Raw genomic sequence first — 15,388 nt, 5'->3', positions numbered from 1 at the left:
CCACAGGCTGGAAAGGCTGAGGACGCACCCTGGTAGAATGCACGAGATCACCGTTCTCAAACACAGTATGGCAGTCTCTGGAAAGACCAAACATCCACTTACCATGAGACCCAGACCCAGCAGTGTTGCCCTGAGCATTTATCACAGAGAAACGAAAATTGATGTCTGTGCAAAAACCTGTCCGTGACTGTCATAGTACCTTTATTTACAATAGCCTGAAATTAGAAAACAAGGATGTCCCTCCGTGGGCGAACACTTCCACCCCGCGGCTCGTGCAGACCACGGAACATGGCTCAGCTGCACAAGGAGTCCACTGTTGGTGTGCCAACCGCTTGGATGGATCTCAGGGATCTCAGGCTGAGTGGAGAAGCCAACCTCAAAAGGTCACATACCGTATGCTCCCACTACAGAACATTCCCAGACAACCAGTTTTAGAACCGGCGCAGGTGGGGGCGGCGGGGTAAGGGGCAGGGGCAGCACAAAGGGCCACATGGGGGAGGCCTTTGTGGACATGGCGCAGTCGGGCATCTTGCTGGTGGGGTTGCGGGAAGCTGCGTGTGGTGAGGTGTCACCCACGTCGACTTCCTGATTTGGATAGCACACCATAGTCGTGTCAAAAGTCACCACCAGGGAAAACTGGGTGAGGGCGTATGAGCCTCCGTCTGTATTACTTTCGCTATACTTATTTCAAGATGAAAAGTTTTGAAACTTTGTGGGAGGCACGTCAAAGACCCTGCAGACGTGTTTTAAAGCCACCACACGCGCCGCAGACGCCTTACCCATCGGGTGAAAGGTCACGTGATATCAGGCGGGGCCCCTGGGGGCCTTGAAAGAGGGCTGGAAAGAGCGTGGTACTGGGGTGGCGACTGGGAGAGCAAGCGGACAGCCCTGGGTGCGTCGGTAGGGAGAGGAACAGAGTGTGCGGCATGGGGCACTGCCCAGAGCCGCGGGCACCCACCTTACGCAGGTGCTCTGGGCAGCAAACTGCTCCAAGCACGGTTTTGTGGGCCAGGCACTGGGGCAGGACTCAGCAGCACAATCCAATTGCTGTGTAGACGGGCCACGTGGTGGAGCCCGGCTGCCGGACAGGCTGGTGCAGAGGGTGTGGGTGGGCCTCCCTCACAGGCCTCCTCCGGAAGGAGGGGCTCAGCAGGACCCTTCTCCCTGAGGACTGGCGGCCTCCCCAGCAGCGTGGTGCAGCTTCCACAGGGCAGCTCGGGGCTTTTTCTGTTATACAGCCAATGACGCACATGAGGCATTTCAGACAAGTTTTCAAAGCATAAGGACTGGAATAACCACATGAGCACGTTGGTTTCCAGCCTTGCATGACACACACATCCCCCGTTTTACAAAAACGGGATCACATCCTAGTCACCGTCACACTCACCCCTCCTTTAATTGCCCTCTTTTGGGGTCCTTCCTCTAAACTCATTACCACCCCACTCCTCGCCAGGGAAGCCCATTGCTTCCTCTATGTAACTGTATGCTAAAATACTTAAACACTTTTTTATTTAAACATATTTAAGTGTTCCTAATTTTTTTTTCATTTCACCAGAAAGGATTAATATTTTACACACTTTCCTGTCTCTTGCTATTCTCACTAATAATTTGGAAATACCTCAACACCGCTTGGTATAGACCTCATGCATTCCTTCCGAAGACTGCGTAATATTTCATGCAATGTGATTCCCACAATTTACGCAAGCATTACCCAACCGATGGGCAATTTGTTCTCAGGGGTTTTACCACGCGATATTTTTAGAAGAATGCTGCAATAAATATTCTTTAAAAATTTTTTTTAATTTTTTTTTTTTTTTAATTTTTGAGGGAGGGAGAGAAAGAGAGAGGGAGACACAGAATCCGAAGCAGGCTCCAGGCTCCGAGCTGTCAGCGCAGAGTCTGACTCGGGGCTTGAACACAAACTTTGAGATCATGTCCTGGGCTGAAGTAGGACGCTTAACCCACTGAGCCACCCAGGTGCCCCTACAATAAATATCCTTTTTTTTTTTTTTAATTTTTTAATGTTTATTTATTTTTGAAAGAGAGAGAGAGAGACAGACAGAGTATGAGCAGAGGAGGGGCAGAGAGAGAGGAAGACAGAATCCGAAGCAGGCTCCAGGCTCCGAGCTATCAGCACAGAGCTCAAGGCAGGGCTAGAACCCGTGAGCTCATGACCTGAGCCGAAGTCAGATGCTTAACCGACTGAGCCACCCAGGTGCCCCTATTTGTTTCTATTTAATAGCTATTTATGTCTTGCTATCTTTCCATTTTTCTTATTATCGCTCGAGCCTTATTTATATATTATGCCATTAATAATTTATCTTTTATATGCATTGCAAATATTTTTCCAATTTAACATTAGTTTTTTGACTTATTTGGTATCTTTTGTTATTTACATGTGTATATTGTATATGTGTGTATTTTTATATACTGGTATATATTTTATAAATATATCAAATATATATTGTATATAGAAACATATATTTTGTATACAAATATTTTTAAATTTATGTATTTTAAAATATATATTTTACATTTTTAAAAATTTTTATGAAGTTGGGGCAGTTGACTGGCTTAGTCACAGAACATGTGACTCTTGATCTTGGGATTGTGACTTTAAGCCCCACGTCGGGCATAGAGCTTAAAAAATTTTTGTGTGTGGGGCACCTGGGTGGCTTAGTCAGTTAAGTCTCTGAGTCTTGATCTCAGCTCAGGTCTTCATCTCAGGGTTGTGAGTTCAAGCACTGCATTGGGCTCCACACTGGGCATGAAGCCTCCTTAAAAATTTTTTTTAAAAAATTTAAGGGGCACCTGGGTGGCTCAGTCAGTTAAGTGACCAACTTTAGTTCAAGTCATGATCTCATAGTTCATGAGTTCAAGCCCCGCGTCAGGCTCTGTGCTGACAGCTCGGAGCCTGGAGCCTGTTTTGGAGTCTGTGTCTCCCTCGCTCTCTGCCTTTCCCCCGCTCACACTCTGTCTGTCTCTCTCTCAAAAAAATGAATAAATGTTAAAAAAAAGTTTTTAAAAATTTTTTTGTGTGAAGCCAACTATGTCTCTCCAGAGTTTCTGGGTTTTAGTTTGGGTTGAAAAAAGTCTCTGAAGCTCGGGTTTGCATACTTTGTAGACGTCGTAGTATTTTGCTGTTTACCTTACCCCACCCCACCTGTCATTTGTATAGAAGAGCAGGACCCAGAGCGATGGCCGTGTGCCCCCGCCATTTACAAATGAAGCCAGCTTCTTGCTCTGCGCTGAGACCCCCTTTGGGACCAGCCAGCTGCCCATGAGCCAGCCTCCAGTCCCACAGGTGGCTGCCCCGCTCCACGTCCAAGGTCACCACCGCCCTGTCCTGACCGCAGACCGCTTTCTTGGGTTTTTGTGCAAATGCTCCTTTGCAGCAGCAACGGACTGGTGCCAGTGCACCCCTGCTCCTCCTGAGTACAGGTGGCTGCCTCTGTCTGGCGCGTGCCTGGTCCACGTAGCCACGTGGCTGGTCCAGCCAGGGAACCCCAGCAGAAGTGGGGGCCTCGTCCCCCGAACGACAGAGAGAGGGGACTCGAGAGACCACGGGGCGTGGCGGCAATGCCTGGGCCAGCGAACCGCAAATCTGCCGTGCGTACCCTGAGCTCGGCGTCAGGAGGGATACGCTTCTTGCTTCCAAGCGTCTGGATATCGGAACCTCTTTGCTGCTGCAGCCTAGCACACCCCGACCTGAGCAAATGCTCCCGGGACCAGGGGACCAAACCCCACCCAAAGCACGATGCAAACAGCAAGAGGGGGTGGCCCTGTCCCACGCCGTCCCCACTGGACGAGTTCCCTGGAGCTTCTTACTCGAAGTGCGGTCCCTAGAGCATGACACCGCCCACAAGCTCAGGCCTCCCCAGGCCAGTGGGACGGGAGACCCCGGCCACCATCACCTGGCACCTGCTTCACCCGCTGCGCTGGGGGCCCCTCCCTCGATCTGCAGCATTTGCACACCAGCTATTGGCTTCCAGCGCTGAAAGTTTAGACTCGTGTGCACTGACCCAGCTCCGCTCTCACTTCCTGACTCCTAGACGAGGGCCCTCCAGGTCAGCCCTCCACAAGCCCCCCCCACACAGGGGCAGAGCTGGGGGCGTGGGGGAGGCCGGATGTGGCTGCCGCAGGCACCTGCCCTCCCTGCCACCCGCCTCCACCCTGCAGGCTTGGGGTTCCACGAAGGTCCCCCAGGCAGGCCCTGCACTTGCATTCTGCCTGTACGTCCGGCTCCTCCTCCAACATTGCCACGATCTCCTTTCCAGCTCCCAAAACTACACGGAAATTTCCAGATCTACCATTAGTGCCCCCTCCCCCATTCTCTTCACTCTCAGTGGACTTTTTTTCTGCAGGATTGTGTTTTCATGTATCGCTATTGTCCTGAACCATTTCGGTAACAAGGCCTCAGTGATGTTCAAGACGGTGGTTCTCAAACATCAGCCCACGATGCTGTGTAAGTGCTGAGAACGGAGGCCTCGAGCCAGGGCATCCACCCCCCCTGGACGGGGTATTTGCCACAGCAGCCTGAGGAGACCAGCAGGCACGCTCCTCCAGTGTTCTTCACGGAGCCCAGAAGTACAGGCTGGGCCCCGGCCCTGAGTCACCTCCTCCTCCCCCCGGGGCCCCTGCCTTCCGGATGGAGCCATCTGCCAGGCCAGCACAGGGCCCGTGTTTGCTCGTACCCCAGCTATGAAGCGTCTGCAACACTTGTTGCTGATGAAGCAGAGCAGACCATCTATAGAGGGATACGGGTCGTTATCTTAACCTTGAAAGAAGCCGTGTTCGGAATCAGCAGCTTTGCAGGATTTCTGCTCTTGAGGGCGTTTGCTATGGAGTGTTCCTCAGACTCCCCTTCACCGGAGCTATTCAGGCCCACAAGTGGATGCTGGGCTCTGCTGGCGTTTCTTTTTTCAAGTCACTCCACGTGGTATTGAAATGATTTCGATGGATCTACACCACCCCTGGCCACCGGGCACACAACCCGGGCCAGGGAGCTGCGGGATGAGCCGCAGGAATTGCGGGAGCTCCAGAAGCCGGGGCAGAGACAGGGAGGCCGGGATGGGCCCCGGGGGAGGCAGCGCGGGAGTGGGGCCCCTGAGTGTGCCCGCACCGGGCACTGCGGGCCCTGGGGGTGAGCTGAGTGTGGCTCAGCGGCCAGAGTCAGAGGCGGCAGAAATCCTGCGGCCCGAAGTAGGGAGGACAGGACGGAACCCCTCAGCTTGCGGCACACCCTGGAGGCCCAGAAGCACAGCCCCGTGGAGACGGTGGGGATGGGGTGCCGTGCGGGGTGCCTCTGCCAACGTGCGCTCTGTCAGGAGACGTTCCGCCCTGGCTGATAGCGCATGTTGCCGTCAACATATGTAAACACATGGCGGTAAGCTGAGGTCAGTAGGCCGAAAGATACACCCACAAAAATGAGCATCAGAGATCTGTTTGTGGGTGGGAACAGCTCTGCCCCCACCGTGCTGACGGGGGTGTGGAGAACCGCCAATCTCCCCTGCTCACCACCCCCGGCCACGTTGGTGGTATCTACGTCCACTGCCCTGGCCACCGCGGCCACAGCAGCTGGCTGAGGGACGGTGTGCAGCTCAGATCACTGGGGTTTTCAGTGTGGCCACAGAGGGAAAGGTGTTTGCCTCCAGTCTCAGGGTCAGGAGGAGCGGACGCCGGGTCCACATGTAGCCTCGTCCCCACTATGGTCCCAGTCAGGAAATGAAACCAGGAAGACCCGAGCAGAGATGGGAGAGAGACCCTCCTTTGCTCAGGACCGGTGGCCCTGAGCCCCATCCTCCCTGGACATCCCAGCTGTGTGAGCAAGTGAGTCCCCTGTTCGTCCCAGCTGCCCTGAGCTGGAATTTGCTCACTAGGGTGGTTTATAACTCACACAGGGTTTGGAACCTGCCCTGGCCTGAGGCTTGCGCCCAGCACGAAAATCGGGGGAGGTGAAGGCAGGGGCGTTGTGGAGTCAGCAGCCCTCCATGGGGACCTTGCCTTCACTGCTGTGGGATTGGACCCCCTAGCTGCTCAGGCTTCATCCGCAGGGTGGAACATTCCAGAATACCAGGAGGGGCATCAGCCCTGATGGCTTTGGCAGGTAGGGACTGAGACTCAGAGGCTGCCCTCCACAGGACTGCCCATAGGACTTGGCCAGGACCAAACTAGCATAGAATGTGCTAGACTTCCCCAGTTCTCCGTCTCTGGGAAGGAGGTAGGCAGTGCTGTCCTTGGCATAGTGATGTCCACTGAGGAACTGTACTGGAAATTTCTCTGTCTGCTCCGCTTGTTACGGGCTCATCTACAGTCTCCTGCACTTTGGCCTGGTTGGCAGATGGGTCTCCTGTTGCTGCGTGACAAATCAAATATATACAAAGATTTACAAAGGCGAGGGCCTCATGCCTCTCTCCACGAACATCCACAGGACGTGCGCTGATTCTCCTGCCCAGGGCTGGGAACGGCACGGCAGGTAAAGTATGCCTGCTGAGGGCCACCAGCTGTGTGTGAGGTCCTGTGTGAGGTGCTTGCACTGTGGGCCACGTGCAAGTCGGGGCTCACTGACCACTGCTGCCTGGGATAGCCGAGCAGGACACAAAACGCCAAGGTGACAAAATCGGCCCCCAGGGGCACTTGGGGGCGGGGGAGGGAATTGTGAGGAACTTGCGTTCTCTTATGCACAGCTTTCAATATTTTCTTGAGTGTTTTGTAGCAAGAGTCACTTTTATAATCAGAAAGGACAGTCAGGATCTCTTCCTACCTCTCCTCCAAAAGCTGAGTATTGCCGTTCTTTTTCATGTGTTCACCTGATTGACCAACACAGAGAAACACAGAGAGAGAAAGAGAGAGAGAGACAGAGAGAGAAACAAAAAGAGGGAGGGAGAGAGAGACAGATATAGACAGAGAGAGAAAGAGAGAGAAAGAGACAGAGAGAGAAAACCTGTGAATTTACAAATCTTTGATGACTAGTGAGGTTGATAATTTCCACGGACGGTCCTTAACTTCTGGCCCTTCGTTTCTGGCTTACATCACCTTTCCCTTGGGGTGTTTCTCCTTTTCTGATACACGTGTAAAGCCTACTTATATATTTAGGTTTTTAATCCTTCGCCCATCACTTATGCTGCAAATGTGTCTTTGTCTTTAAACTTTGTTCACTGCGACACCACGGGCACACGTCTTTGCAGGGACGAACCTAGCAATCCTTCCGTCTGTGATTTTTGCCTGTGCGGTCGGACTCAGAGAGTTCTTGCACCTAAAACAGTACGTAGACATTGCTTTCGTGCTACGTGCACAGTTTTATGCTTGTTTTTGCCACTTAAGTATTTAAACCACCTCAGGTTCATTTTGATCTAGAACATGAGAGAAGAAGCTTTTTCCCCGCTAATGGTTGACTGATTGTAAATCACAGATGGGGGACTACTTTGCTGCTGGTGTGAAATTCTCTGTGACGGTTTAAGAAAGATTAATAGTCAGGCATGTTTCTGTGTGATTCTGGACTTCCTTACTTGTTCCACTGATTCGTTGGCCCAAACAGCAGTATCGTACTAATTATTAAAAATTTTACCATATATGTTAAAAATATGCTAGGAAGAGCCATCCTCATTGTTTTTCTTTTTTAGAATTTTCAAGCTATTTTTCTATATTCTTTCTGAATGAGCTTTAGGACTTTTTGTCAACTTACCCTCAATAAACTTTTATTTGAATTTTTTTAAATTTCCAAATGTACAAAACAATACTTAGGCTTTACGTCCAAGGACAGAGAACGAATTTCCATTTCAGTGAAAAAATAACGGCTGAGAATACAGACTTCTCAGCTACATGGCCTGGGTTCAAATCCCAGCTCAGAAAGTTTTTTACTGTGTGACCTTCGGGGGGATAGGAGGCCTCTCTGGGCCTCAACATTTGTATACATGCAACATGGAAAGTATGAGTAGCGACTTGATAGGTTGGCTATGAAAAGTGACTGGTTTATACATGGCTTGTCTGTGGTTAGAATAATGCGTGCCACATTCTTAAAGGATGCTGACTTTTCTTACTTGTTACTTTCCCCACTAATATTTTGCAGTTCACTGCATGTTGGGTCCACATGAGAAAGTCGGGATTCAGTGAGTTTATGTGTAGAAAATACGGAACAGCTCGCACCCACGGTAAACGCTCAGTTATGCTCTTTAACACCAAATGGCAGAACCACCTCTTTCTATCCTGTCACCTTTCAGGAACATTCCACCTTCACTGTGGGAACGAAATCAAGGAGAAACACTCGTTTGGGACAATGGTCCACATTTTCTGTTCACTAAAAATCTGTTACGCATTTTCATGTAATTCAAGCCAGAGATCAAGTCTCTCCGAGAATATATAGTCCTGCTGGCGGGGGAGGGGGAGGAAGGCCTTTAGCTTTCTAGTTTTGTTTTAAATTTCATTCCCAAGCTAAGACTGCTTTATGAGTTTCAGCTGGAATGAGTTTTCCCATCTCGTCACGAATCCGAGCGAGAATGTTGCCACAGACACACTCCGGACGGTCGAGGCCGGAGGTCTCACTACAGGAAAACCCAGCCGTGGTTCGCCAAAGTCAACAAACCGCAGGGCCGGATGCGTGATGCCGTGGTCGGCACTGGCGCACACGTCCTGCCGGTCCACCCTGACACAGAGACCAGCACACCTCCGTGTCCACGTCCCAGACGTTCCCCGCCCCCGGCCCGCTTCCCATGTTTCCACGGGCCACATCTAAGGATGTGTTGGAAAACAGGTCAAGAGCAATAGCATCCAGCCACACACGCCTGGACCCCCCCTGAGACCTGAAGGAAGACTTTTTCCTCTCGTTCATTTCAAACAAAACAAAGACCAGAAATTCACCGGAGAAAATACCGGCTGTGGCGGGAGGGATCTAGATGGGCAGGGTCAGACTACACGGACGGTGATGATGCGGTGTTAGGGAGGGCGGTTGGCTGTGCAGACCGAGTCATACCTGCACGGAGCACTGAAGGATGAGGGAGAGGGTGTAAGCTGGCGAGCGGCAAGCAGGCTGTCTGGGGAGAACATTCCGGAAGGTGCCGCAGGCACAGTAATATGAAATCATAAAACCCCCTAGCACATTCTAAGAGTTGTGAGTGCTTCGCAGTTGTTGGATTTACAGAATACAAGGGGGAAAGTCAGACAGCAGAAGGTATAAATCACAGCTGGGCTCATGTACATGGGAAGGAATAAGGATTCTTTTTTATTATTATTTTAAGTAGGCTCCACGCCCAACATGGGGCTCGAACTCATGACCCTGAGGTTAAGAGTCACGTGCTCTACCCATTGAACCAGCCAGCCCCAATTCTTTTCTGTAGACAACAGGCCTCTTTTGGGGGCCCGGGAACAAACCGCTGAGGATCTGGGCAAAACTATGGCCATTGTCCTCAAAATAGTGCTCACAGTACAAGTGTGCCCGTAGTTTCAGAGGGTCCGCGGGACCCCGGGAGCGAGGACACGGAGCCCTGACCAAGCTCACAGACCACAGCTGGAATTCAAGCTGAAGTGAGGGGGTCAGAGGCTGTGTCACAGGCGCTCTGGGCAGAAAGGAGAGCAGAGCAGAACCATCTGGAAGCTGCGGGACACATCTCACACATGGTGGAGGGCCAGAGCCCGGCATGCGTCCCGAACCGGGACGTGTCCCTGCTGCTTTTTTTTTAATGTTTATTTATTTTTCAGAGACAGGAAAAGAGAGAGCGCACATGCACCCACAAGCAAGCGGGGGAGGGGCAGAGAGAGAGGGAGACACAGAATCCGAAGACGGCTCCAGGCCCTGAGCTGTCAGCATAGAGCCCGACGTGGGGCTCAAACCCATGAGTTGTGAGATCATGACCTGAGCTGAAGTCAGACGCCCAACCTGCTGAGCCACCCAGGGCCCCTGCCCCCCATGTCCCTGCTTCTAACAGGTCATATGCCCCATCAATTTCTCAATTTCTTTTATTTATTTATTTATTTATTTTTTTGAGAGAGAGCAAGCTTGAGCTGGGGAGAGGGAGACAGACAGAATGCCAAGAAGGTTCCACACTCAGCATGGAGCCTGATGTGGGGCTCGATCTCATGACCCTGGGATCATGACCTGAGCTGAAATCAAGTCGGACACGCACCCGACTGAGCCACCCAGATGCCCCAAATTCTCAATTTCTTAACAGCTGCTCAGGAAAAAGACGTCCTCCACATCAAATGTACGTTGTAATCTCGTATTTTTCAGCTGGTTGGGGCAGTGGAAACTCTGATGAACTTAAACCTGACAACAATGGTTCTCACCCAGGGAACCCCAGGCATCCCATGGGGAGATTTGACCTCCAGGCGTGGGGCAGGTAGGGGGCAGGGACACCAGGGCTCTGGACTCGTGGGCACAGAGGGTCTTTCTGTGCACCTGCCCAAGACGTTGTCCCCAGCAGGGAGCACGGAGCCGGGGGACTTGGGTCAAATCCCCAGGCCTGTGGTGGACGGGCCCACCTGAACCACAGGGAGTGAGGAGCAGAGCCCAGGGGCAAGGGTCAGCACTGTTGTCAGAAAAGATAAAAAAATTTAAGAATGGAAAGAATGGTGCCAGTGAAAAACAACAGATTGGCGCCAAACTCAGAAAATTCAGTCACTTACGTTTTCTTCCTCATTATCGGGCCTTTCCTTGCTCACCAGATACTTACTGAGCACCTAGTACGTGCCAGGCCCTGAGAATGACGTCATCGGAAAAAACACAGGCAGAAGCCTTGCCCCTCGAGGGCCTTGCGTTCCTGGAGGTCAGTCGGGCTCACATTGCTTCAGGGTGACCTTCCTCTGAAGGTCCTGGTGCTTCAGCGTTGGCCGACCCTGCCTGGGGTTGCAAGCCGCCTTCCCATCTATACCAGCCCTTGGCCCCTTTGCCACCATGAGGACCGACAGTAGGGGCCGCCTGGGGGCTCAGTCGGTTGAGGCTCCCACTCTTGGTTCCAGCTCAGGTCATAATTGGACCGGTTTGTGGGTTCCAGCCCCACTGACAGTGCAGAGCTTGCTTGGGATTCTCTCTCTCCCTCCCCTGCTCATGCTTGTGCGCTCTCTCTCTCAAAACAAACAAACAAACAAACAAACAACCATTAAAAAGAAGGATGCACAGTATATTTGAAGTCACTGGAAAATACCCCGGCTTCCCCCATAGTTCCTGTTTCGATGAGGCCGAAGTCTCGTTCCGCTCCTCCCTGAATCTCCCTGGCAGGCGGTCACCTGCAGGTCCCCGCGCCGGGCATTTCCGTGTGGGGTGTGAGTCCGGGCAGAGTGCACCCGGGGGCATCGGGAGCACCGGAAGTGGCTTTTCCTCCGCTTCAGGAACGTGGCCGTAGCTGCATCGTGACACGGACGCCCACGTGTGACTTCAACAACGCAAATGGCAGAGCTCGGTTCCCGCAGCGACGTCGCCGTGCACCTGCCGGCTGGTCTCAGACTGCGAAAAATCGCGCGTCTTAGCAAAGGCAGGGCAGGACCCCGGCATGTAGCCAGAGGCTGGGCTCAGGGCTGACCTCAGGAATGCGTCACACGGGGCTCCCGCCCTCCAGTCCCAATCAGGGCGGAGCCTTCCCGCGTTTCCAGGCTTCCCCGGCCACAGGGAGTGGGCGAGCGGCGGGCTCTGACCCCACCCCCCCAGGCCCACCAGTGCCCCGCGATGCCACTTGCGCCAGAGGCAGGGCTGCGCCCCCCACCACGCCCGCCTGCGGGGGCCGCAGCCCCCTCCCGAGGACCCCCGAGCCCGGACCGGGACATGGACCAGGCCCAGGCGGTGCAGGGGCAGGTTCCCCTGGGGAATGTGGAGCTCCCGATCGTTCGCTCGGGTCAGCGGCAGGGCAGTTTGGGGCCAGAAGGGAGACTGGTATGCCGGAACATTCCTCTGCAGGCTCCCATGACGGCCCTGCAGCGCTGGAGCAGATCCACAAATATTTGTCTGGTTGCATAGTTCAGGCATGTGAAAATCAGACCCGAGAAACACACCCTTTCTTCTCTTTCCAGAAACGCTGCCTGAGCTCTGACCCCTGGCGCTCCCGGCATCCACCCCGATTTTCCATCTGGTCTCCATTATCTCACTTCGGTGCCTTCACAGACTTTGCTGGAAATGAGAGCAGTCAGTGTTCCTCTGCCCGTCTTCGGTGCTGGCCGAGGCGTGCCTCCTGCCACAGGGAGGAGAGCCCCCGCGGGTCCGGTCCACACAGCCCTCGCTCGCCCCTGCCCTGAGCCACCCGGCCTCTGTTCCTCCCTGGAAAGGCTCTGGAATTCCTGATTCCACATCATCTGTGCATGTCAGGCCCAGTACACTGTTCCAGCCAGCTGTCTCCAACCCCCCGGGGTCCCCTCCTGTCTGTGGCCGGGGCTCCCCTGACCCGTGGCTGCTGCTTCCTCGGGTTGCAGGCTCCAGAGGAAAGCAGACGAGCCGGGTCTGGACCTGCCGGGTGGTGAGAGCCAGCGGGACCCGGGGGGAGGCCGTCTGCAGGGGGGAAGTGAGGCGGCACGGGGCTCCCGCACCCCCTGCATTATGTGGTCTCTTCTGTGTGGGCTGGAGGCTCTGCCCTGAGGTCCACGGGCAGAGTTCAGCCGCCCAAGAAGGTGGATGGGAACGACTGCGTCTCTGTTTTCACTAACTTCTAACTACAAGTCAGATTTCCTTCCTCTGAATGTGGGTAACACAGCACGGTGGCGGCAGTGCACCAGGGGCCCCGTGGACAGCAGGAGCCTCGTCCCGGACACTGTTTAAGCTCATCGCTATGTAAAATCACGGTGCCTGTTAGGCCCGCCACTGGGGCTTATTGCCCGTGAATAAAGAGGCATCCATACTGCGACATCGCAAATTTATTCTTTAGACTCTAACCATGCTTTTCAATCAAGTGGATTTTCTTTGTTCTCCTAAGCGTTCCCAGCGTTCTTCTGAGAGAGGTCCTGCAGCAGCCCCCACCCGTGCCCCCCTGTATCCCCAGGCCTGGCCGTCCCGGCACCACCCCCTACCGTCACAGAGCCCCCCCGCCACGCCCGCACCCCGAAAGCCACTGTGAGGCCGGACCACAGACGGCGTGGGAATTACAACGTCGACCCTGAGAGCCCGCACCTCACCTCTTCAGTGGGTTTCCCCAGGACTCACCCCATCCTGCCCTGACCAGCCCCCCACCCCTCACTTCCCTGCCCCAGGCTGCTCCCTGCCCTCCCGAATACCCCAGCTGTGCTCCAGTTTCTGTCTCCGGGTCGGCTTCTGAGGGAACGCAGACTTTGTGTGGCCACTGCTCCAGGCCACGGAGGGGTTTCAGGTCCCAAATGAGTCAAGGGCCCCAAGCGAGAGGCCCCCCCCCCCCCATCCCCAGTCTTTAGGCTGCAATCTTAACCTTTCTCCAGGGGCTCCAAAGTGGTATTTCAGCAGCCGGGGTAGGGACGACATCAGCTCAGATTCGTAGGTTCTCCAGAAGGACCTTTAAGGCTTACCATCTTTTCAGGGGCGCCTGAGGGGCTCAGTGGGTTGAGCGTCCAACTTTGACTCAGGTCACGATCTCACAGTTCGTGGGTTTGAGCCCCGCGTCGGGCTCTGTGCTGACAGCTCAGAACCTGGAGCCTATTTCGGATTCTGTGTCTCCCTCTCTCTGTCCCTCCCCCCCCCCTCTCTCTCAAAAATAAATTAAGTTAAAAAAAATTAAAGACTTCTCTTTTCAGTGATCATCTCTGGAAAAGGGATATCATGCGTGTATTTTGAATCACTTACGACCCACCCCTGGTTACCCGGTACTGTGAGGAGAGTCGGGGCCACATCCGCATGTGTATTTACCACCGAGGTGCCACAGAGCAGGGACGCTTGGACTATCACAAGGTAGTGACAGGCAGGCGGTGCACAGCACAAACACATCCTGCACCCATAATGTGACAGCTGGTTTGGGGACGTTCAGGGAAGTGAATAACCACACGTGGCCACTGCCGGCTGGTGTGCGGGCCGCAAATACAGCCACCAGCACTCTGGGGACCCAGCCGCTCTGGAGTCCTGGCTGAGGTGGGACAAACATGTCTCCCCAGAGAACAATTCTAATGTTGTTAATTTAAAGTTTCCTCTTTTCAGGGGTGCCTGGGAGGGCTCAGTCTGTTGAGCATCCAACTTCGGCCCAGGTCATGATCTCGCGGTTCCTGGGTTCGAGCCCCTCGTCAGGCTCTGTGATGACAGCTTGGAGCCTGGAGCCTGCTTCGGAATCTGTGTATGTCTCTCTCTCTGCCCCTCCCCTGCTCATGCTCTGTCTGTCTCTCTCTGTCTCAAAATAAACATCAAAAAAATTTTAAGTTTCCACTTTTCATTTTGTGTCCATTCGGTCACACGTTGTGGGGGACCTCCTCAAGGACAGTGAGCATGGGGTGACCCACCAGATACGTATACCCTGCTCTCATTACTACTGCCGTGTGACCAAGCACTGGACTCTTGGGGCTCAGAACCCCCTCTTTCATCCTTGACTCTGTGGGTGGGGATTCAGGAAAGGCTCTGAGGAGCGGCCACGTGGGGGCTGGAGCCTGAGTCCACATCCACAGCGGTGTGCTCACGAGGCTAACAGGGATGCCCCCAGGTCACCTCTCCAGCATGGCGGGCTCTGTGAGGTCAGGCTTCCCCGGAGACCCAGCCGCTGTGACCCTCCATCACCAGCCTGCAGGACTCGGGGGTGGGGCATAGATCCCACCTCTTTGTGGGAAGAGTGTCCCAGAACGTGGGGTGCATGGTTGAAAAGTCACAGTATTGAATAGTATACTAAACATGTTTGCAGTGAGCATGGAGACCCTTGAAGGCCATCCTGACTCGCCCTAACTTGGAAAGCAGGGACTGGAAGTTGGGAACGCCGCGGTGTCCCTAGGGCCAGATCTGCTAGAGCTCAGCTGAGCTGAGGACCCATGTGCTGACCAATTCCGGAAAAGCCTTCTGTGGATCCTCTCGAACGAAGAAGTGGATGGAGCACAAAGCAGCTGTGTGGGAACAGACTTCAAGGGGAAACAGCAAGAGGAAACCACACCCTCAGATATTTACTGAAAACTCCACGGTTCGTTAAATACTTTCACTCGGTTTGTCTCATTGGGTTACGTTTCATACATGACTAAATGTATCACCAAAAATATAAGCCAAGTGTCAAGATGTGTATGGAGACTTCTGGATAGCATCTCCCGCTAATATGTAAGAAAAAGAGAGGGAGGAAAATTAATCAGGAGAAAGAAAGAAAGAAAGAAAGAAAGAAAGAAAGAAAGAAAGAAAGAAAGAAAGAAAGAAAGAAAGAAAGGGAGGGAGGAAAGAGGAAAGGAGGGAAGGAAGGAGGAAGGAAGGAAGGGAGGGAGGGAGGAAGGAAGGGAGGGAGGGAGGAAGGGAGGGAGGAAGGGAGGGAGGGAGGAAGGGAGGGAAGGAGGA

At 53.5% G+C, this 15,388-nt stretch overlaps 1 long non-coding RNA gene across 1 annotated transcript; it reads left to right on the top strand.

The window, feature by feature from the left end:
- The first annotated feature begins 6,252 nt into the window (after window positions 1-6,252).
- Window positions 6,253-12,818, top strand: LOC131492186 (uncharacterized). Its single transcript, XR_009251920.1, has 2 exons — window positions 6,253-6,475; window positions 11,995-12,818. It is a non-coding gene; the product is annotated as an uncharacterized LOC131492186 (long non-coding RNA).
- Window positions 12,819-15,388: the final 2,570 nt, after the last annotated feature.

This window comes from Neofelis nebulosa, chromosome 12 (assembly GCF_028018385.1).
Source record: "Neofelis nebulosa isolate mNeoNeb1 chromosome 12, mNeoNeb1.pri, whole genome shotgun sequence".
In the NCBI taxonomy this organism is placed as follows: domain Eukaryota; kingdom Metazoa; phylum Chordata; class Mammalia; order Carnivora; family Felidae; genus Neofelis; species Neofelis nebulosa.
Note: the sequence above shows the minus strand (reverse complement) of the source record. Positions and strands in the feature narration are given on the sequence as shown.